Genomic DNA, 25571 nt, shown 5'->3' with positions numbered 1-25571 from the left:
ACTGCTTTAATCTGTGCGATGCAATGGATCTTCTTGACATCGAGCCTCTATTGTGACTGTCTGTCATCGTCCCAGCGTGAAACCAAGCTTGTGTTCATCTCTATCTCACGTCTCCTATGTCTTATATCACACATAATTTTAGAACTGTCTTTCCAAGCCTGGGCAACTGAATCTTTACAGAAGTATAAATGCCTGTGTTGCTCTCTCACTAGCATACCCTTGCCTTTTCTAGCTGACATTTTACTGTCCAAAAAATTCTATTTGCATCTGAATCATAAATGTGTTCCAAGACTTTCATAGTTTTCCTTAAAAGCATATGTAAATGACCCTGACTTCCTTGAGCTTATCACTATAAATGTTGACCTTATAATAATGCTTTATAAGTTTTCATTTTCTATTCAGCCAAAGGCAATTAAAACTACTGGTTTCTGTCATTTATTTGAGTCAGGATTTTTTATCACTTAGAAAAAGTTCTGTTTAAATTGTGGAAGTAAAACATTATGCAGCTTCTTATTGCTTGCTGTCATTTTGAGAAACATAGTTTTATAAAATATTGAATTAAGTTCAGAAATAGCATTAGTAAGGCAGTTTTTCTGGGCCTGCCTGGCAGTTAGTGCCGAATTTACTTGCACTTATGGATCTCTCTATGTGCTGTCAGGGTTATTGGTTAATTTCAACTGTTGCCATTTCTTGAAACTGAACTATTATAATGTCACTCTATTATAAATTCAGTTCTTGCAAAATTGCAGGTTTTTACATTCTTCTCATTGTTTTTTCCTCGTTTAAGACCAAAGTTTGAGAGACTAGGCAAGTATGACGCTGACGAAGAAGAAGCCAGCAAAGGATATGCCAGAGGAAAGGGACGATGAGACACGCCGTCCTCTCCCCGTGGTAGGACCCCGATCACACAGCATCTCATGCACAGCTTCCAAGGCTTAACAGGGCTACCGAGTGCTTCAGCATCCGGGTCATTGTTATGGCGCTGCCTTTTGGCAGCTCTTAGATTATTAGCCTTGTTGTGAGGAAGATTATTCTCTGGACGTTATTTTTGGCTCAGGTGTTGTTGGTGTAATCTTCCTCAAGACCAGTGAAAGCCAAACTAGAACAGTGACCTGGGAACAAGCCCAGGGTAGAGCTTTGTCTGACTCTTCTATGGAATGAGTGCTTGATAATCACTACATTTTAAAAGTATGGAAATTAGAGTCATTTAAATTTGGTATACCTGATAGTCATTCCTCTTCCTATTGCTTAATGTTATAGACAAAAATATGCTGGTGGCTCAGTCGGTAAAGCATCTCCCTGCAATGCGGGAGACCTAGGTTCAATTTCTGGGTCGGGTTTCCAGTTCCCCTGGAGAAGGAAATGGCAGCCCACTCCAGTATTCTTGCCTGGAGAATCCCATGGATGGAGGAGCCTGGTGGGCTACAGTTCATGGGATTGCAAGAGTTGGACACAACTTTGCACTATCTTTTATCTCTCTTATTTTTTTAACATAACAATAAACAAAACCAAGTCAAAGTCCTATTTTTCTACTGGCTTTTTTCTGTATTCTCATGTTCAGTTTGCTAAAAGTGGAAATAAGCATACTTGCCCATTGAGTTGTGAAGATCAAAATTTGAATGAGATTTTATACTATGAATATGTGTATAAACCACATACTTTAAAAAATGTGTGAGACTTTTTCAAAATAATATTCACCTGGTCCATCCTAGCTTTGCTGCTGCTGCTGCTAAGTCGCTTCAGTCGTGTCCGACTCTGTGCGACCCCAGAGATGGCAGCCCACCAGGCTCCTCCATCCATGGGATTTTCCTGGCAAGAGTACTGGAGTGGGCTGCCATTGCCTTCTCCAACTGAAGTATTATGTATGTAGATTCTAAAGGACCTGCAAGCATGTGATAATTTTTCCTTGAACACCATAGTTTTCAAAGCCTTCTCTAATTTAAGAGCACTTTTAAGCTGCAAGGATATTTAGAGGTCAACCAATGCATTGTTCAAAGATGTAGCCACTATTGTTCAGAACCTTTTTCTTCTGACTGATGTATTTGCATGCAAGAATTTCACTTACAATGAACAAAAACCACTTACTATGTAGGCAGAAATGATAGTGATGTGTTAAAATGATACCTTTTTGCACACTTTCTTTAAGAAAAAGTGAGCATTAGAGTGTTAGAGAATGAATGTTTCTCTTTAAAGTATGATGACCTTGTCAAGATGTTGACAAAAAGTGGCAGGTGAGTCTATTGTGCATGGGTCGGCAGGCTCTGGGCTTGTCAGAATCATGATCCTCTACTGTGCCAACCTTCATTTCTCAGCAGGAGACTATCTGAGGTTTCCATACAAGGAAATGTACCAAAAATTGGGAAAATAAAGATATTGACAAAGAAAAACCTCTATGAACTTAGTGTTTAGTTACCTCATATGAAGTGGCACTGTAAACATTTAAATGCAGAGTTTAGCTAGAATTGATGCTGAATCACAGCAAGGGATTGGACCGTCCCCAACAATCATCAGAAACTTTTGATGCCTATTTCTGCTTTTTTGTTTTCTATGCAGATTTTTACCTTAGCATCAAACTACTCAAAATCATCCTTTTTCGTTTTACAAGTTAAAGTGTCAATAAGCACATGTTTTTGTATTATCTTCCTCTGCCAACCTTATATAGCTAATTCTGTATTAAATAAAACAAACAAGCTGATCGCATGGTGTAAATTTTAAATTCCATTATTAACTTGCTTCGTGGTTAATAATACTTGTCCTAGCTATCTTGCACTGTTACCAAAACAAATGAGAATTTTGTGGGGGAAAACACTGAAGCCATGTTCGCAATGAATTGTCCAGATGCTCTTTCGGTACTAAAGTATCATTTTTTTTTTTTTTTCTGCTGCTGGGATTGTTGCCACCAAATGGTCCTCAGCTGTCAGCTTCAGAACTGATTTGACTGGAGAGATGCCTCAGGTCCATGGTCCAATTCCATTTTCAGGGTAGGGTGCCTCAAACATCAGTTGTTAAAAATGAATAAAGGCCTGGCCCTCTCCATGATTCAAGATACTTACAGACGCACCTATTAAATTTGCTTAGGCCTTTATTAGGACTACATCACACCCCGATTTCTTTATATTTACTGCTACATTCACTATATACTTCAGTTCAGTTCAGTTTAGTCGCTCAGTCGTGTCCGAATCATTACGACCCCATGAATTGCAGCACTTCAGGCCTCCCTGTCCATCACCAACTCCCAGAGTTCACTCAGACTCACTTCCATCGAGTTGCTGATGCCATCCAGCCATCTCATCCTCGGTCGTCCCCTTCTCCTCCTGCCCCCAGTCCCTCCCAGCAGCAGAGTCTTTTCCAATGAGTCAACTCTTCGCATGAGATGGCCAAAGTACTGGAGTATCAGCTTTAGCATCATTCCTTGCAAAGAACACCCAGGGCTGATCTCTTTCAGAATGGACTGGTTGAATCTCCTTGCAGTCCAAGGGACTCTTAAGAGTCTCCTCCAACACCACAGTTCAAAAGCATCAATTCTTTGGCACTCAGCCATCTTCACAGTCCAACTCTCACATCCATACATGACCACTGGAAAAACCATATCCTTGACTAGATGGACCTTTGTTGGCAAAGTAATGTCTCTGCTTTTGAATATGCTATCTAGGTTGGTCATAACTTTCCTTCCAAGGAGTAAGCGTCTTTTAATTTCATGGCTGCAGTCACCATCTGCAGTGATTTTGGAGCCCAAGAAAATGAAGTCTGACACTGTTTCCACTGTTTCCCCATCTATTTCCCATGAAGTGATGGGACCAAATAACATGATCTTAGTTTTCTGAATGTTGAGCTTTAAGCGAACTTTTTCACTCTCCTCTTTCACTTTCATCAAGAGGCTTTTTAGCTCCTCTTCACTTTCTGTCCTAAGGGTGGTGTCATTTGCATGTGTGAGGTTATTGATATTTCTCCCGCAATCTTGATTCCAGCTTGTGCTTCTTAAAATGGTCAAAATAGCTAATTTTATGTTATATGTCCTTTATCACATCTAAAAGGAAGCAAACTACTGAGTGGTGAATAATAATGTGTCTTAATTTCAAATGCATGCTAAATACACAAGTCCTACCTTATAAAATGGACTAAAGAAGCTTAGCTAATACAAGTTTTGTTACGCTGGATACTTTAAACCACTGCACTGAAAATCTCCCAAAACAAAACTATTAAGCAGTTTGGATTTATGAATTTGTGCAGTTCTTCCTTTTGTTGAACATAACCTTCAACACTTCCCTCAACTTAGATATACATACATACATCAAAGATTATACAGATTTAATTAATATTCAAAGTTCCATGTATAAAGGAAAGGAATATCAGAACAACTAGGGGAAAAAACGATGGCAAGCAAATACGATGCTTTAGAATCAGAGTATAGGCATAATATAAACTAGAAAAACAGGCATTTTCTTTTGTATTGCTTTTGTGACCCTGAAGTACCTTCCAGCAAAGCTTCTGCTTTTCTAAAGCTTCTTTTCATTCTTCAGTTCCACCTATTCTCTCTAGTTTAAGATGCTGTTTTAACCAAAAGTAGATTAGAGACAGCTGATAAAATAATAAAATATCAGTTTACACACACACACACATATGCATGTGCACACAAAAATCGCCTATATATATACACCTATTTGAATGTGGAACCATACACATGAACTGACTACTACAAGTGTCATCACTGAATGTTGCCATTTTCAAGGTCAACTAAAAAATCATAAAATCTCAAAACTGTAAGAAAAAATAAATAACTCATAAAACCTCCATCATTAAACATCATTCCATTCATATATGAATGTCTATTGTCCATACTTCCAAAAGATCTACCAGGTTCAGACGATGTGAGAGTTGGACTGTGGAGAAGGCTGAGCGCCGAAGAATTGATGCTTTTGAACTGTGGTGTTGGAGAAGTCCCTTAGACTGCAAGGAGATCCAACCAGTCCATCCTAAAGGAGATCAGTCCTGGGTGTTCCTTGGAAGGAATGATGCTAAAGCTGAAACTCCAGTACTTTGACCACCTCATGCGAAGAGTTAACTCATTGGAAAAGACTCTGCTGCTGGGAGGGATTGGGGGCGGGAGGAGAAGGGGACAACAGAGGATGAGATGGCTGGATGGCATCACCGACTTGATGGACAGGAGGTTGAGTGAACTCCGGGTGTTGCTGATGGACAGGGAGGCCAGGTGTGCTGCGATTCATGGGGTCCAAAGATTTGGACACGACTGAGCGACTGAACTGAACTGAACTGAATCTCATTTACTCTACTGGTACTTATACCAATGAACTCCCAGGTATAGTTTCCCTGTGTTTGCAATAAATTCATGGTTATTAAATCAAAAGATGGTTTTGACTGTTGGGAGGAAGCATTTGAAGTAATTAAAGAAAAACAAATAATGATAATCTTGTAGTATAAGATGACCAAAAGGAAATTATCCTCCACTGGAATTTCAGTGTGAAATTATCTCAATTAATTAAGTTAGATATATCACAGTGAAAGTGAAGTCGCTCAGTGTCCAACTGTTTGCGACCCCATGGACTGCAGCCCACCAGGCTCCTCCATCCATGGGATTCTTCAGGCAAGAATACTGGAGTGGGTTGCCATTTCCTTCTCCAGGGGATCTTCCCGACCCAGGAATCGAACCCAGGTCTCCCACACTGCAGGCAGATGCTTTAACCTCTGAGCCACCAGGGAAGTGTAACTAATGGCAACAGTGTAGCAAAACATGAATTGATTGTCTTTTGGAAATATTGAAACAGATGGAGAATTAAATTCTCAGAAATATGCTCTCATATTTGAATTTTCACATAGTGTGTTAAAATTTGTTTAAAACTATATTCAAGATTGCATTATTAAACATTATCATTTTTATGGGAAATCTAGATGTTTCCATCCACAGAGTAATGAGCAGGAATCAGTATTCCACACAATGGTTCAGGGTTCTTCTGCATTCCATTCATGTTTGAGATCTAGAAATACTTCACAGTCCAAGCAGAAAGGTAGCAAAATGAATAGGAATGGCTTCCTTTTTCTATAATTCTCTTATCTTTCCCCATGATAATCAGGCAATTTTGACAAACTAGTCTTAACTGTCTGAAAGCAGAAATACCATATTTAAGGATGAACGCAAAGGTTAGCTTGCCCTTTCTATTATTCAAAACAGAATAAAAATATATTATTTTGAAACAATATGTTCCACCTAAGAAAAAGTAGAAACAAAATGCACACACACAAAAAAAAAACAACAGAACTCTAACCAGGGCCCTGTTTCCCAGATATTTAGATGGCTAAGACAATAATGAAATCATTCACCTTGGTTCACCCATGATCAAGATGCTAAAGACAGTTGGACGGTTGGGACTGACACCATCTTGGCTTAGGAAAAGGAGATAAAGGGGATACAGGTTAAAAAAAGAAAGAAAGAAAAACACGTCCCAAGGTGACAGGGAGGAGGTAAAGAAAAGAAAGGCAAGAGTGCGAGTATTCAAGAATGAACAGAGAAAGGGTGCAGAAGAGAATGAGGGGAAGGGGGAAAGTGAATGGAAGAGGGAGGGAAGGAATTGACGAGAGAAGGAAAGTGAGGTGGACGGAGACAGGAATATGAAAATGCAGCAGCAGTAAGTGAGACCAGAGGTTGAAAAGCCCCAAAACAATTAGACTAAGATAAAATAAAGATTTGCAAGCAGACTCCCAACAGAATCCCGCTAATCTAGGCCCCTGGATCACACTGTCACCTGCAGATCCCAGCAGACCCAGGCAAGGCGCACAGCTTCAGTAGGTTCCTCAGTTCCAGGTCCCCAGAGACACGCTGCCAACCCAGGGCACCTTCCCCCTGTGCAATGGAAGCTCCAGAAGCCTCAAGTGGCTCCACAACTCCCTCAGCTCTGAGGTATTTGAGGGTCCCCGGGAATCCAGAGGCAATTCATTTTGACTTCTGATCTTTCCTACAGCCCTGGGTGGTTACTGAGGCCCCAGGTTTGCACAGGCTTCCACAGCCCCAGGCTACGAGCAGGTTTTCCTGGACCCAGCTCCTGGCTGGCCTTCTCAGGGCAAGCTCTCCTGGCTTTGGGCAATTTCTAGGGCATCAAGTCTTCATGGGCCATTGGCTTGTCATGGTGAAGGGGCTTGCTTAACTCAATGAAGCTGTGAGGCATGCCATGCACCTATGCTGTAACCCACTATGACAGATCATCGTGAAAAGTTCAGGCAAAATCTGGTCACTGGAGAAGGAAGTGGCAACCCCCTTCAGGATTCCTGTCTGGAGAACCCGTGCTATTTTTACTCACTAAGTTGTGTCCAACTCATTTGAGACTGCATAGACTGTAGCCCAATAGGCTCTCTTGTCTGTGAGGTTTCCAAGGCGAGAATACTGGGGTGGGTTGCCATTTCCTCCGCCAGGATAGTCCCATGAACAGTATGGAAGAGCAAAAATGATAAGATACAGGAAAATGAGCCCCCCAAGTCAGAAGGTGTCAAATACACTCCTGGGGAAGAGTGGAGGGCAATTACTAACAGCCACAGTAACCGTGAATCAGCTGGACCAAAGAGGGATAACTCTCAGCTATGGATGTCCCTGGGGGTGAAAGCCAAGTGTGAAGATGTGATTGTGGAGAAACACGTTGCACGGGAACCTGGAATGTTAGGTCCACGAAGCAAGGTAAATAGAGCATGCTGAAGTTGGAGACGGCAGGAGTGAACACTGCCATCTTAGGAACCAGTGAACTGAAGTAGACAAGAAGGGGAGAATTGAATTCAGATGGCCATCATATCTCCTACTGTGGGCAAGAATCCCTGAGAAGAGACGGAATGGCCCTCATAATCAGCAAGAGTCCAAAATGCAGTACGTTAGTGCAATTTCAAAAACAACAGAAAAAACCCTGTTAGTTCCCAAAGCAAACCATTCAAAGTCACAGTAATCCAAGTCTGTGCCCCAACCACTGATGCTGATGAAGCTGAAGCTGACCGGTAGTATGAAGACCTACAAGACCTTCCAGAACTAACACCAAAAAAGATGTCTTTTTCATCAAAGGGGATTGGAAAGCAAAAGTAGGAAATGAAGAGATATCCAGAATAACAGGCAATTTTTGGCCTTGGAGTACAAAATTAAGCAAGACAAAGGCCACCAGAGTTTTATCAAAAGAAGACTTTGGTCAAATAAACACTTTTTTCCCCAACAACACAAGAGAAGACTCTACACATGGCCATCACCAGATTGTCAATACTGAAATCAGATTGGTTATGTTCTTTGCAGCCAAAGATATAGAAGCTCTATACAGTCAGCAAAAACAAGACCCAGAGCTGAATGTGGCTCATATTATGAGCTACTTATTGCAAAATTCAGGCTTAAATTGAAGAAAGTATGGAAAACCACTAGGCCATTCAGGTATGACCTAAATCAAATCCCTTGTGTTTATACAGTGGAAGTGACAAATAGATTCAGAGGCTAGAGCCCATAGACAGAGTGCCTGAACAACTGTGGATGGAGCTCCATATTATTGTCTAGAAGGCATTGACCAAAACCATCCCAGAGAAAAAGAAATGCAAGAAGCCATGGTATTTGTCAGAGAAGACTTTACAAATAGCTGAGGAAAGAAGAGAAGTGAAAGGCAAGAGAGAAAGGGAAAGATACACCCAACTGAAGGCAGAGTTCTGGAGAATAGTAAGGAGAGAGAAAAAGGCTTTCTTAAAAGAAAGTTGCAAAGCAATAAAGGAAAACAATAGGATGGGAAAGACCAGAGATCTCTTCAAGAATATCTGAGATACCAAGGGGACATTTCATGCAAACATGGATACAGTAATGGACAGAAACGGTAAGGACACAACAGAAAGAGAAACATTAAGCAGGGGTGGTGAGAACACACAGAAGAGCTATTTCAGAAAGGTGCTATGACCCAGGTAATCACAAAGGTGGAGTCACTCAACTAGAGCCAGACATCCTAGAGCCTGAGGTCACATGGGCCTTAGGAAACATTGCTACCAGCAAAGCTGGTGGAAGTGTGGGCATGTCAGGTGAGATGCTCATAATCCTAAAAGATGCTGACAAAGTGCCACACTCCGTGTGCCAGCGTGGCCAAGGACTAAAAATGGTCAGTATTTATTCCAATCCCAAAGAAGGGCGAGACAAAAAATAGTCAACCTACTGCACAACAGCACACACTTCACATGTTAGCAAGGTCAGGCTCATAACCCTTCAAGCTAGGCTTCAACTGTACATGAACCAAGAACTTAAGAGGTGTACAAGCTGGGTGCTGAGGAGGCAGAGGAGCCAGAGATTCGATTGCCAATACGGTTTGAATTATGGACAAAGGAAGGCAATTCCAGAAAAAAATCTTCATTGACTATGATGAAGCCTCTAACTGTACTGATCACAAAAAACCTGTGGAAAATTCTTACAGAGATGGGAATACCAGACCATTTACCTCTTTTCTGAGAAACCTGTATGCAGGTTAAGAGGCAACAGAATCAAACATGAAACAACTAATTGGTTCAGAATTGGGAGAAGAGTATGACCAGACTGTATATTGTCACTATTTTTTAGCGTATATGCAGACAACATCATGTGAAATGCTGAGCTGGATGAATCATGAGCTGGAATCAAGACTGTCAAGAAAAATATCAACAACCTCAGATATGCAAATGATACCACTCTAATGGCAGAAAGTGAAAGGGAACTAAGGAGCCTCTTGATGACGGTAAGGAGGAGAATGGAAAAGCTGGCTTGAATCCCAAAATTAAGACAACTACAATCATGGTATCCAGTCACGTCACTTTATGGCAAGTAGAGAAAAAGTGGAAACAGTGACTGCAGCCATCAAATTAAAAGACAAAGCCTCCTTGGAAGGAAAGGTATGACAAATCCAGACAGGGCATTTAAAAGGCAGAGATATCACACTGCTGACAAAGATCTGTATAGTCAAAGTTATGGTTTTTCCAACAGCCATGTATGGATGTGAGATTTGGACCATAAAGAAAGATGAACACCAAATAACTGATGCTTTCATAGTGTGGCGCTGGAGAAGACTCTTGAGAGTCCCTTGGGCAGCAAACAGATCAAACCAGTCAATCCTAAAGGAAATCAACCCTGAATATTCACTGGAAGGATTGTTGCTTGAAGCCCCAATACTTTGGCCACCTGGTGTGAAGAGCCAACTCATTGGAAAAAACCTTCATGCTGAGATAGATTAAAGGCCATCAGAGGATGAGATTGTTAGACAGCACTGCTGACTCAATGAACATGAACTTGAGCAAACTCTGGAAGATCGTGAAGGACAGAGGAGCCTGGAGCGCTACAGTTTGTGTGTCACAGAGTCAGAGAGGACTTAGCACCTGAACAATAGTTACGCCTCAGTGGCCACAGTCAGTCTGCAAAGAGACTGGAAGGGATACTTAATCATCAAATGTGCAAACACAACATGGGTCCAAAAAGACTATGAATAATCAAGGAAAAGTGACAAACAACAAATGAAACTAACACAGTTTTAAGGGCGGATCATAAAGAAATGGAGATATATTAACTGCATAACAAAGAATTAAGAATAATGCTTTAAAGTGAAATTACATGAATTACAAGAAAACACAGATATACAGGTAAATGAAATTAGGAAACCAAAGAAAAATGTGAGAAGTTGGATAGATGAAGAGAAACTATTAAAAAACAAAAACGGAAGAAATCTTAGACTTCAGGAACATCATGACTGATTTGAAGAGTTCAGCAGAGAACTGCAACAGCAAATCCAACATAGAAAAAGAACAGTGAATAGGAAGAAAGGTTATTTTAAATCATACAGTCAGAGTAATATTTAAAAAAAAAAAAAGAATGATAAAGAAGGAAGAGAGCCCATGTGACTTGTGGGATATACCATTACTGTAGCCTCAGCAGGAAAAAAACAGGGAGGGAAGGGGACAGAGATCTCTAGTCTTTTCCATTCTATTGTTTTCCCTATTTCTTTGCAGTGATCACTGAGGAAGTCTTTCTTACCTCTCCTTGCTATTCTTTGGAACTCTGCATTCAAATAGGTATATTTTTCCTTTTCTCCTTTCCATTTAAATTATCTTCTTTTCGCAGCTATTTGTAAGACCTCCTCAGAAAACCATTTTGCTTTTTTGCATTTCTTGTTCTTGGGGGTGGTCTTGATTCCTGCCTCTTAGACAATGTCACAAACCTCCATCCACAGTTCTTTAAGCACTCTGTCTATCTGATCCGATCCCTTGAATCTATTTCTCACTTCCACTATATAATTGTAAGGGATTTGATTTAGGTCATATTTGAATGCTCTACAGGTTTTCCTACCTTCTTCAATTTAAGTCTGAATTTGGCAATAAGGAGTTTATGATCTGAGTCACAGTCAGCTCCCAGTCTTGTTTTGCTGATTATAAAGAGCTTCTCCATCTTCGGCTGCAAAGAACATAATCAATCTGATTTTGGTACTGACCATCTGGCGATGTCCATGTGTAAAGTCTTCTCTTGTGTTGTTGGAAGAAGGTGTTTGCTATGACCAGTGCATTCTTTGGCAAAACTCTACTAGCCATTGCCCTGCTTCATTCTGTATTCAAAGTCCAAATTTGCCTGTTGCTCCAGATGTTTCTTGGCGTCCTACTTTTTCATAACAGTCCTCTATAATGAAAAGGATATCTTTTCTTGGGTGTTAGTTCTAGAAGGTCTTGTAGGTCTTCATAGAACCATTCAACTTCAGCTTCCTCAGAGATCTCTTCAAGAAAATTAGAGATACCAAGGGAACATTTCATACAAAGATAGGCACAATAAAGGACAGAAATGGTATGGACCTAACAGAAGCAGAAGATATTATGATGAGGTGGCAAGAATACACAGAAGAACTGTACAAAAAAGATCTTCATGACTCGGATAACCACAATAGTGTGATCACTCACCTAGAGCAAGACATCCTAGAATGTGAAGTCAAGTGGGCCTTAGGAAGCATCACTATGAACAAAGCTAGTGGAGGTGATGGAATTCCAGTTGAGCTATTTCAAATCCTAAAAAATGATGCTGTGAAAGTGCTGCACTCAATATGCCAGCAAATTTGGAAAACTCAGCAGTGGCCACAGGACTGGAAAAGGTCAATTTTCATTCTAATCCCACAGGAAGGCAATGCCAAAGAATGCTCAAAAAATAGCATGTTATACTCATCTCACACTCTAGCAAAGTAATGCTCAAAATTTTCGAAGCCAGGTTTCAACAGTCCATGAACCGTGAACTTCCAGATGTTCAAGCTGGATTTAGAAAAGGCAGAAGAACAGAGATCAAAGTGCCAACATCTGCTGGATCATGGAAAAAGCAAGAGAGTTCCAGGAAAAAAAACATCTACTTCTGCTTTATTGACTATGCCAAAGATATGACTGTGTGGATTACAACAAACTGAAAAATTCTTAAAGAGACGGGAATACCAGACCACCTGACCTGTCTCTTGAGAAATCCGTACGCAGGTCAGGAAACAACAGTTGGAACTGGACATGGAATAACAGACTGGTTCTAAATCGGGAAAGGAGTACATCAAGGCTGTATATTGTCACCCTCATTATTTAACTTGTATGCAAAATACATCATGAGAAACACTGGGCTGGATGAAGCACAAGCTGAAATCAAGAATGCCAGGAGAAATATCAATAACCTCAGAGATGCAGATGACACCATCCTTATGGCAGAAAGTGAAGAAGAACTAAAGAGTCCCTTGATGAAAGTGAAAGTGGAGAGTGAAAAAGTTGGATTAAAACTCAACATTCAGAAAGCTAAGATCATGGCATCTGGTCCCATCATTTCATGGCAAGTAGATGGGGAAACAGTGACAGACTTTATTTTGGGGGCTCCAAAATCCCTGCAGATGGTGACTGCAGTCATGAAATTAACAGACAATTACTCCTTGGAAGAAAAGTTATGACTAACCTAGAAAACATATTAAAAAGCAGAGACATTACTAACAAAGTTCTATCTAGTCAAGGCTATGGTTTTTTCCAGTGGTCATGTATGGATGTGAAAGTTGGACTATAAAGAAAGCTGAGCACAGAAGAATTTGTGCTTTTAAACTCTGGTGTTGGAGAAGACTCTTGAGAGTCCCTTGGACTGCAAGGAGATCCAACCAGTCCATCCTAAAAAAGATCAGTCCTGGGTGTTCATTGGAAGGACTGATGCTAAGGCTGAAACTCCAGTACTTTGGCCAACTCATGCGAAGAGTTGACTCATTGGAAAAGGCCCTGATGCTGGGAAAGATTGAAGGTGGGAAGAGAAGGGGACGACAGAGGATGAGATGGTTGGATGGCCTCACTGACTCAGTGGACATGAGTTTGAGTGAACTCTAGGAGTTTGTGATGGACAGGGAGGTCTGGCGTGCTGCAGTCCATGGCGTTGCAAAGAGATGGACATGACTGAGCTACGGAACTGAACTAAACTAAGTGGACAGAAAGCGTATTTAGAGAAATAAAGCCTAAAAACTTCCTGAATGTGGGTAGAAATTTAGAGATTTAAGCTCATACAGGTAATGGTTTCCTAATTTCAAATACAGACCATCCTCTCCTAGGTACATTATTAATAAAATTCTATAAAATAAAAGGTGTGTTTCTTTCATGACTCAGTGGTAAAGAAAGACGATGTGGGTTTAACCTTGGGCTGGGAAGATCCCCTGGGGAATGAAATGGAGACTAAGACCAGTCTTCCTGCCTGGGAAATCCCATGGACAGAGGAGCCTGTCAAACTACAGCCCACGGGGTCGCAAAGTTTCAGACGTAACTTAGCAGCTGAACAACAACTATAACAAGTGAAAGGGAACTAAATTGCCTCTTGATGGATATTAAAGAAAGCATGAAAAAGCTGTATTACAATTCAGCACTCAAAGAACTAAGATCATGGTATCATGTCCCATCACTTTATGGCAATTAGATGGGAAAAAAGTGGAAAGAGGGACAGATTTTAATTTTGTACTGTGGCCTGCCAGGTTCCCCCACCCCTAGAATGTACCAGGCAAGAACACTGGAGTGGATAGCCAATCCCTTCTCCAAGGCATTTCTCCAACCCAGAGATGGAACCTGGGTCTCCATTGCAAACAGGTTCTCTACCATCTGAGCCACCACCCAGTCATGAGAAAGAACTCAGTCTTGTAATTTGCAACAACATGGATGAATTTGGAGGATATTATGCTAAGTGAAATTAGACAATCAGTGAAACGGAAATACTGTATGATATCACTTAGATGTGTAATTTAAAAATGAAGCAAAGTGGTGAATATGGCAGCGAAGAAGCAGAGTCACAGATATAGAGAGCAAAACTAGTGGTTACCGGTAAGGAGGGGGAAGGGAGAAGGCAATGGCGCCCCACTCCAGTCCTCTTGCCTGGAAAATCCCAGGGACAGGGGAGCCTGGTGGGCTGCAGTCCATGGGGTCACTAAGAGTTGGACACGACTGAAGCGACTTAGCAGCAGCAGCAGCAGCAGTAAGGAGAGGGAAGGGAGAAGGCATAAGACAGACTCAAGGATATAAAAGGTACAAACTGTCAATACTACGTATAAAATGAACTACAAGGATATGTTGTACTCCCTAGGAAATATAGCCAATACATTCTAATAGATGTAAATAAATTATAATCTTTAAAAGTTGACTATGTCATATCTGAAACCTATATATATTATATATCAACCAAGCCTTAATTTTAAATATGGGAAAGGAATTGAATAAACATGCAAAACACAATAAGGTTTGGTAAGCCTGTGGAGAAAGGAAACTCTTGCACACTATTGGTGAAAATGTAAATTAAAATAACCTCTGTGAAAAACAGTGTAAAATTTTCTCCAATATTAATAATAAGACTATCACATGGTCTAGCAATTTCACTTTCTGTGTGATGGAGTGACTGCCCAGTGTGTCCAACTCTTTGCAACCCCATGGACTGCAGCCCACCTGGCTCCTCTGCCCATGGAATTCTCCACATATGCATATATATATGTATTTTTGAGGAAAATGAGATCTTTATCTAGAAAATAATGTGTGTTTCAATGTTCATTGCAGCATTATTTGCAGTGGCAAAACGGGAATTACTGAGGGGATGGAAGTATTAACCATTCCTATTGTGGTAACGTTTTCACCACATTTGATACATGTATCAAATTATCATGCTGTACATCTTAAACTTACATATGTTTTATATTAATAATATCTAAATGAGGTTGGAAAACTTTTAAATAGAATTATAATTTTTAAAGATAAAATAAATTGATACAAAAGGGCACTAGCTGAAAAAAAAAAACCAACACAACACTGTTAAGCAATTATCCTTCAATTAAAAATACATATTTTTTTAAATGGAAAGGGAAATAAAGGAAAAGCTAGGATCCATATTTAGTAGATGAAGCCAAGCTGATGCTAGCATTTCTTGGAAGCTTTCTTAAGGACAGAAATCATATTTCAATTTTGTCTCATTCTCTCATGCAGGTAATTGTCAGTACACAAAAGTAAGATTAAATGTTGTTAGAGCAAAGCTGAAATAGTAACCTAAAAGACTAGTCCACTAAAATTGCATATTAAACAAATGAATGACAGTTATTCATGCACCACTGAGTCCAAAACTCTTTTGCAGCTTGAAGCTGTGAAGTTTCTAGATACTATAGTACGCAGTATCACTAGTTTTGCAGCTTGAAGCTGTGAAGTTTCTAGATACTACAGTACGCAGTATCACTAGTTGGATCTGCCTTGACTTTTTCTGATAAGTCTTTACTGAGGATAATCACTGATGAGTTACGGTGAATGTACTGAGGGGTGTTAGCATGGTTCTTCATAAACCTAACATGACTAAACATTTAACCTCACTCTGCCATGGTTTTGGGTTTCCCTCATAGCTCAGATGGTAAAGAATCTGCCTGCAGTGCAGGAGATCTGGGTTTCATCCCTGGGTCGGGAAGATCCCCTGGAGAAGGAAAAGGCAACCCATTCCAGTATCCTTGCCTGGAAAATCCTTTGGACAGAAGAGCCTGGTGGGCTGCAGTTCGTGGGGTCACAGAGTCAGGCATGACTGAGCAACTAACACACACACACACACTGCCATGCTTTAAACTAAACAGGAATAAAGTAAGACAGTAAAACAAATAAACTGTTACTTAAAAGCAATGTCCTCACCTTGAATGAGTGACTTTTCTATTGAAGATAGCACAATTTAGTTTTTTGGAAGCAGTCATTTATCAAATGGTGCCCTCTGAATGCTAATTAATGTCTAATTGATAGGCACTTTACTTGCCTTATTCAGCATTTGCCAGAATGACAATTTTTTTGACAATGAAATCTTTCTCATATAATAAACTGTCCTCTTCACGGTCATGCTACACAGATCAGCATGGCATGTCCTTTCCAAGGTCTTTTAATTAATTTTGATTAATTTGGTTTGTGGCAGATACCTACTACTTAGCTTTAATTACAGAGAATGGATCATCTAATTCAAAGGGACCAGTTTCCATGATAGCTTAAAATCATTTCTTTCCAGCATATCCAGATGCCGAACTGTCACAGAGTTTACCAAATAAGCCCTAGAAAAAGTGTTCTTTGCATTCCAGATTTGAACACTGTCCGTTGCTTTTTGGCTGCCATTAAATGAGACTTGCTTCTAAGCTGCAAAGTCTGAAACAGACCATCTGCTTCTGCTCAAGGGCCCAGTTGCTCAAGTTTTTGCCATTGCTACTTGGACGCAACAGTTAAAGTGTCTCTAAACAGTTAATACATAGGAAGTCATATGTTTCTGTTTTAAAAGTTGATCCCAATTAGAAGACAAAATTCAACCTTAAAATTATTTTCAAAGTGCCATAAGTCTAAAACTGTGGAATGTGTAACTGAAGACTATTTTTACTTCCCACAAATTTTTTACCAAATTGAATGTCTTCAGGCAGCATTTTAAAGTTGTGATTATAGTATGTCAGCTATGAGATAAATTGATTATCTGCATTACAATCTGTTGAAAAATTGCCTGTGATTTCTTAAGCAAAAGTTTATCATCAACACAAGCAAAACCAAAGAATTATTGCAAAAAAAAATATTATTATAGTGTTCATTCTTAAAGACTCTCTAATTAGTTCTAGTGAGGCAAATGTTTGTTTATTTGCATAAATAAACTTGAATCTCAACTTGATTTGTTACTCATTCTGTGACTTTGTGGTAGCTATTTCACCCTTTTGTCTGCTGACTTAAAAAAAAAAAGGCACAAATTGAGAATTGTGAGTTCAATTTTATTTGGGGCAAATAAACCTCAGATAGCTTTGGTGAACTGCTCCCAAGAGGTTTGGGGGAAGGACAGCATATATGTGACTTTGGTGCAAGGAGAGTATACACGATCACACACATATTTTTTCTAGAAGGTTTCTACCAGCCTTGTGAATCTTCCAGTTAGTCATGGGGAACAGTCATCACTACAAAGGATTGTGGTTCTTTTCTAGACATGAGGTGATACAAAAACTAAGCTCATAAATCAACTCCTAGAAATATCTAACTATCTGAGGACCTGTTCTGCCTCCTTTCTGCTCTGCACCCCGAATTCCCTTCTGGGGATTTTGAAGGTCAGCAGTTGCACAAGCAGCACAGACGATTTAATCCTTGTGGACATAGACGGCAAGCACCCGTGGCAAGTGCCAGCTTACAGCTGAATGTTCCTAACGAAACCCTCTGTAAAGTGTAAGTGTAAACTGTGTCTATTGAAATACAAAATGTGTACATTAGATTATATTTTAATTATATATGCATATATGTAATACTATGTACATCTGAAAAACACAAATGTATGTATAAATCACTAGTGCCATTTAGCTATGCACAGTCTTCATCAAATATATAAAAACTTTATTTATTTAACTTTAGAATATGATTTATCAGTAGACCTTTATTTCAAGTTATTTCTGCTTCATCAAAATAACTTTGCCTGTCTTAGAATAGGTGACCATAAGTGCATAGGTTTATCTGTGGGTTCTCTCTTCTGCTCCATTGATCTATATTTCTGCTTTTCTAAAAGTCAATACCATGCTGTCCTGATGAGTATAGCTTTGTAGTATAGTCTGAAGCTGGAGAGTTTGATTCTCCCAGCTTTGCTCTTCTTTTTCAAGATTGCTTTGCTTATTTGGGTCTTTTGCATTTCCATACAAATTGTAAAAATTTTTCCTCTAGTTGTGTGAAAAATGCCATTAGTAATTTGATAGGGATTGCATTGAATCTATAGACTGCATAGAATAGTTATTTTCCCAATATTGTTTCTTCCAATTTGAGAGCATGGTATATCTCTCTATCTGTTTCTGATTTTTTTTGTTGTTGTTGTTTATTTTATCAGTATTTTATGGCATTCTGAGTACAGGTATTTTGCCTCTGTAGGTATGTTTATTCCTGAGTGTTTATTCTTTTTGTTGCTGTGGTGAATGGGATTGTTTCCTTAATTTCTCTTTCTATCTTTTGTTATTAGTGTATAGGAATGCAAGATATTTCTAGGTATTAACTTTGTTTCCTGCAACTTTACCACATTCATGTATGAGCTCTAGTAGTTTTCTGCTAGCATCTTTAGAATTTTCTGTGTACAGTATCATATAACCTGAAAACAGTGACAGTTTTATTTCTTATTTTCCAACTTGGATTCCTTTTTTCATTTTCTTCTCTGATTGCTATGGCTAGCATTTCCAAAAATATGCTTAAAAATAGTGGCAACAGTAGACACGCTTGTCTTGTTCCTGATCTTAAGGAAGGTGCGTTTAGTTTTGCACCACTGAGAATGGTGTTTGCTGCGGATTTGTCATGTATGGCTTTATTATTTTGAAGTAGATTCTCTCTATCTCCATTTTCTGGAGAGTTTTTATCATATGAGTGTTGAATTTTGTCAAAAGCTTCTTCTGCATCTATTAAAATGACCATTTTTGAAAATTCTTCAACTTGTTAATATGACTTATCAATTTGATTTGTCTATATTGAAGAACCCTTGCATCCCTTAGACAAATCCCATTTGGTCATGGTGTATGATCCTTTTAAAGTATTGTGGGATTTTTTTGTTAGTATTTTGTTGACAATTTTTGCATCTTTACTCATCAATGATATTGGCATGTAATTTTCTCTTTTTGTGATATCTTTGTCTGGTTTGATTATCAAGTGATGGTGGCATTATAGAGTGATCTTGGGAGTACTCCAGTCTCTTCATTAAGTGGTGCTGAGAAATCAGGACAGTTATGTGTAAAAGAATGAAATTGGAATACTCCTTAACATCAGACACAAAAATAAACTCAAAAAGTATTTAAAGCCTAAATGTAAGACTGGACATGGTAAAACTCTTAGAGTAAAACATAGAACACTCTCTGACAAAAATCACAGTGAGCTCTTTCTTGATCCACCTCCTACAGTAATGAAAATTTTTAAAAAATGGCATCTAGTTAAACTTAAGTCCTTTGTACCACAAAAGAAACCATAAAGAAAACAAAAAGATAAGCCTTAGAATAGGAGAAAATATTTGCAACCAAAGAAACTGATAAGGAAATAATCTCCAAAATACACATACAGCTCATGTAGCTCAATGGAGCATACACACACACACACACACACACATACACACACACACACACACACAAATAGTCAAAAAACAGAAGATATAAATAGACATGTCTTTAAAGGAGACATATAGATGGATTAAAAAGCATATAAAAATGCTCAAAATCACTAATTATTAGAGAAACGCAAGCCAAACTACAGTCCAAATGGCCATTAAAAAAAAAATAGTAACAATGAATTCTAGAGAGGTTGTAGAGAAAAGAGAATCACCCTATATCATTGGTAGGAATAGCCAGCACGGAAAACAGTGTGAAGATTCCTTAAAAAGACTAACAACAGGACTACCGTGTGACCTAGCAATCCTACTTCTGAGCATACACCCAGAGAAAAGAAACCATAATTCGAAGAGGCACATTCACTCCAGGGTTCACGGCAGCACTGTGTACAACAGCCAGGACGTGGGTGCGATCTAAATGTCTATTGACAGAAAAGTAGATAAAGAGAACATGGTACATATATACAAAAGTCTATTACTCAGCCACAAAAAAGAATGAAATAATGCCACTTGATAACCCAGATCCAAATGGCATGGACCTAGACATTGCCCTGCTGATGAAGTAAGTCAGACACAGAAAGACAAACGTCATATGATATCGTTTATACGTGGAAACTGAAAAAAGGTACAAATTAACTTATTTACAAAACAACAGTAGAGGCATGAAGGTAGAAATCAAGCTTATGGTTACCAGGGAATAAGCAGAGACTGGGATTAACATATGCACACGACTATATATAAATTAGATAACTAATGCGAAGCTGCACAGAAGGAACTCAACTCAAAATTCTCTAATGGGCTATATGGGAAAAGCATCTAAAACAGAGCAGATAAATGTATATGTACAACTGATTCACTTTGCTGAATAATTTAAGCCAATACAACATTGCAAATCAACTATACTCTAATATAGTTAAGCCAATACAAACTATTGCAAATCAACTATACTCTAAAACATTATCTTTGCCATGTGAGGGTGAATTGCTTAACTCTAAATTTTTAGAAACACTTGTTACACCAAACTGCAGTCATTTCTCTGTTTAGAGCAGATGTGGAACTCTTACAGGGCATAAAAGTGTTCCTGCTACTTTCATACAACCAACATCTAGCACAGAGCCCAGGACATACCAGTGCTTAATATAGGCTTATCGAATAAAAGTTAAAATGAACAGACAAGAATCTCTGTTGTCATCCTCTCACATAATTAGTTTGGATAAAATATTGATTTGGGATGAACAGAATTTAGGTTTGAATTCTAAAGACAGGAAGAGTCAAACAGCAGACTTAAATTATACCATACGTGAGAATCATCCGGGCCTGGGGGATATGAAAATGTCTATTCTGATTCCGGAGATATAAGGGCCAGCCTGAGGTTTTGCATTTCTAGCAGACTCCAAGGTAATGCAGTAATTGATCAGACCATTACATTTTGTGTAACAAGTAACTAAACCATTTATTCATCTAAATAATAATGAGTGAGTTGAAACATTTTCTGTATATAAAAGCAATTCCAGCAATTGTACGCTTTGAAGAATATTGTTTTTTTCATATGGTTAGTTTCTAAATTATTTTATTAACAAACGATGCATAACTAAGCACCTGCAGATACGGATGAAGGAAGTATGACTAGATTTGAATTTTATGGTAAGCACCAGACCCTGCATTTTGAACCACCTGAACCACTTGTATGTCTGCTGTATTCATGATGTTACAGGGTAAAGCTGCCCATTTTCTAAAATGAAATAGTCAGGGAACAAGCCAGCCTTTTAACAGTCCAAAATGCTGCGCTAGGTCATGATCCTGGCTTTGTTATGAATTCTATAAAAATAATTCAGTGCAGGTAATGGAGACTGCTTATCTGTTTATTCTAAATAAAGTGATAGGATAGAAAATGTAAATAGGTTTGTTTTTGTTGAGATTATAGTTTAGCCCTCTTTGAAATGTGAACAGCTATTTAGAGCAAATCAGTCTGTTTCAGAGACATCTACCTATTCATCTTAATCACTATAAACCTCGCATTTGAGTCAACACTCCATTTAATAATAATACCACAACATAATTAGATGTTCATCTTGTGACCAGACATGTAAATATATAGATAACATTTTGAAATACAATGACATTTATTTTGGTGAAGCAAAATGGTCTAAAGTTTGAGGGAAATTGAGATGACTACAAGCTGTCATTTAGTAAAGGAAAACTTTGGCTTGCTTTTCTTTAGTACAGAGACAGACATATTTAAGCTTTCATTTGAAACTCAGTCACAGGGGACCTTATTTGTTATTCAAGGTGACTGGAAGCCATTCAACTCACTGCACTTTACTGAGAAACCAGTTCTCCATTGAACATTTCTAGAAGTTCTTACATTGTCTATTTTTACACACAAAAGTGAAAACAAATGTCGGTTTTTGTCCAAACAGTATCTCATTAAACGTTAGTACTTCGGACATGCCCAATGAGGGTATATTTATGTAAATTTAGTATAATAAATACAAAAACTTTTTAAAATTAAATATATGTGTTTATTTGTAGAGGACAGAAGAGGCAAAATATAATATTCATGTACTGATGCAAAAACCTATGCTATGCCAAGGGAAAAACAGATAAGCACTGTTAAAACCAAAGTATATTTTGGCATACATCAAATGGAATGTCTAAATGCCAACTGAAAAATGAAATTCGCACAGACGAGGGTGATCAGAGGTATCTTCAAGTGCTTGCGTTTAATAAAAATTGAGTATGTGAAATGTGGGAGCCATGGTTAAGTATGTACGGAAATAAAAGTCTGAATACATCCTCTGCAAATTTACGCAAATGTTGATATTTGATTATGAATAGGGCTATAAGAAGTTTTATTTTTCCATAGAATCCACCAATGATTTAGCCCATGTTCCTCCAAAGTAGAGGGCTCGTTTGGTATAACACACTAAGTGGACAGCCATTGACATTTAACTAATGACAGCTGTTGCAAATATTATTTGTTTTAAACTAATCATAATTGACTTGTGAATCTGGATTATTTTGGAAAATAATATGGAATCTAGAAAAATGTTCAAAAGTCCATAGATAAATTTACATTATTTTATGTCTATAGTCCATTGCATTAGAATTATTATTCTTCTTTCCAAATTATCAAATCCAAGTGCAAATAAAAAATGAAACATTTCATTTTTTTTTTTTCTAAACACCAAAAACACTTTAAGTCTCCAAATGAAGTCACTGGTATTTCTAGTTGGGAAGTAACTGCTTTTCCTCATATAGGTGGGGGAAAGGGATTGATTGAGGAAATACTTGAGTGGTAAATTATTAACAGATTTAACTAACATACACTGCTTCCAAAATGAGGCAAAATTTTATGCAGTCATGTTTAGAAAAAAGTTATTTGCTCTCTCCATTTGCATTTTAATAGTTAGATCATACAGTCAATGAAACTTCATGAAACAGCTTCTGAGGAAGCAAGGGAAAAACTGAGGAGAATGCATTGTTGGTTAAATTTAGGACACAAAAATAGGTCCAGACTCACTTCATTCATAAGAACGCGATTGAATTCTAGTCACTGCAAAGTATAAGCAAGGCAAGGTTAACCTGTGAGTGAGTCTAAAAACGTGCTGAGGATCAGGTATGACATGTTTCATGCACTGTCAGGGAACGTGCATGCAGAGACCTGGTAGAAAGAATGAGCGCCAGGTAATGGCCCTTGCTGACTTTGGAAAGGAGCCATAGCCAGTCACTGCAAAGAAAAGGACAGTAAAATCAGAACGACCAGGGTAAACTAGGGGTGTGCGCAGCTAGGTGGCTTTTGAAATTCAGTGTAGGGAAATGAGAGCTAATAACACTGGGACCATAAAAAGAACACAAAAGAGGAATCTTCAATGGTTAATATTACCAAATTTTCAAAGCAGACGATTCAGAAATTAAATAAATGTGTGCAGAGCGGTTTCACGGGGCACCTGTTCTCAAGTTTTCACTGTTCTATGGATACCCTGAGCATTTTCCAAATCGGGTTGTTGTTGTTTAGTCACTTTGACTCTTTTGTAGTCCCATAGACTGTAGCCTGCCAGGCTCCTCTGTCCATGGAGTTTCCCAGGCAAGAATTCTGGAGTGGGCTGCCATTTCCTTCTCCAGGAATCGAATCCACGTTTCCTGCATTGACAGGTGGATTTTTACCACTGAGCCACTGAGGAAGCCCTTCCAAATTGAAGTATTATATTAAAACTTCCGTGGAGAATGTTTCAAGTTAAAAGAGATAGAATAGGAATATTGGAGCAAAGTAAAGGTATGCTATAATAAGATGTCACAGATGTACATAAATAAGTCAAGAAACAAGTTGTAAGCCCATGCTTGCAAGAGACTTTAATGGAGGGACAGAAATGCAAGGGCTGTGGATACAAAACCAAGTAGAACACTTATTTACCTGTGCATTTGGTTTACCCAAATTGATTAATGCAGTTAATGTGTGATTTAAATTTATTTCATCTTTCTTGCTGATGGAATATTTGAAGTAATAATATTAAGCATTTTTCTCCATTGTGAAAAGCTGGTCATGGTCTCAAAATGAGCTAAGTAAATATTTTAAAACTATTTTAGGTAAGGTGAATCTGAGAATTTATGAACGAATTCGAACTATCATCTTCACTGTTAAAAAAATAAAAATAATCGGCAAAACCGTAATAGCCATAGACCTAGACAACAGACTTAGGGCAACGGGAGAGGGGAGGCACACACTGGGAGCCTGGGGTTGACACACGCACCGTACTTTACATAAAAATGTAACTAGTAAGTGCTTCCTGCACTGCACAGAGGACTCTTCTCAGTACTCTAAAATGACCTATATGGGAAAAGAATCTAAAAAAGAGTGGATAAATGTATGCGCTTAGTCTCTCAGTCATGTCCAAGTCTTTGCAACCCCATGGACGGTAGCCCTCCAGGCTCTTCTCTTCATGGGGATTCTCCAGGCAAGCATACTGGAGTGGGTTACCACGCCCTTTTCCAGGGGATCTCCCCAACCAAGGGATCAAACTCAGGCCTCCCACATTGCAGGCAGAGTCTTTACCATCTGAGCCACAAGGGAAGACTGGATAAATGTATAACTAATTTGCTTTGCTGTACACCTGAAGCTAAAACAACATTATAAATCTATTAAACCCAAATATATATTTTTTTAAACTGGAAAGGCAAGATAGTACCTTGACAGAAGAAATATCTTCTGTAATGTACCCATTTATTAAACTGAAAATAAAATATAAAGGTGGCTACATATCCAGACTTAACATGTCATTTTTCTGAGTTGTTGCATATTAGGTACTTACTGGGGATCACAATTTAGATATCATATTAGTTACGTCTACATGATTATTTACTCTTTATCTAGCAAAGTATAGTGATTTACAAAATTATGGCAGTTTTCAGTGTACAGCATAGTGATTCAGTATTTTTTTATAGATTACATAGATGTTCTTTTAACAATTAAAGCCAGAGTAACACAGGAACAAAATCAAAATCACATGAAAGTCATGATGAGTTCATAGCAAGATTCCCACGTGTCTCTCCCACAGGATATAACAACTCTGTAAGTAAGCAGAAACTGCAAAAGCATCCTCATTTTTCAATCACATTCCAGATGCTGCTGTTGTCATCCTCAAAACAGTTGGTAAAAAGTAGCAAAAGAGTGTTATGTAGTCTTTATAATCAGTTATTAAACTTATTTTTATGTTCAATAATCATGCTTCAAGGCTTACAGTAGATGTGAGTTTGTATGAATTACTTTGATTATGTGCAAGAAGTACAGTCTGTAGATTTGGATTTAAAAAACAATATAATCTAAATGTTAATAAAGTACATTAAGATATTCGATATAGTACATATGAAAGGTAAGTAAAACCATATTTCAGTTCAGTTCAGTTCAGTCACTCAGTCGTGTCCGACTCTTTACGACCCCATGAATCGCAGCACGCCAGGCCTCCCTGTCCACCACCAACTCCAGGAGTTCACTCAG

The 25571-nt window shown here is 38.5% G+C and overlaps 1 pseudogene; it reads left to right on the top strand.

Annotated features, from left to right (window-relative positions):
* Positions 1-813: 813 nt before the first annotated feature.
* Positions 814-25571, top strand: part of LOC120878846 — a 60510-nt pseudogene continuing 35752 nt past the window's right edge.

Source organism: Oryx dammah, unplaced genomic scaffold (assembly GCF_014754425.2).
Source record: "Oryx dammah isolate SB20612 unplaced genomic scaffold, SCBI_Odam_1.1 HiC_scaffold_19, whole genome shotgun sequence".
Classification (NCBI taxonomy): Eukaryota; Metazoa; Chordata; class Mammalia; order Artiodactyla; family Bovidae; genus Oryx; species Oryx dammah.
Note: the sequence above shows the minus strand (reverse complement) of the source record. Positions and strands in the feature narration are given on the sequence as shown.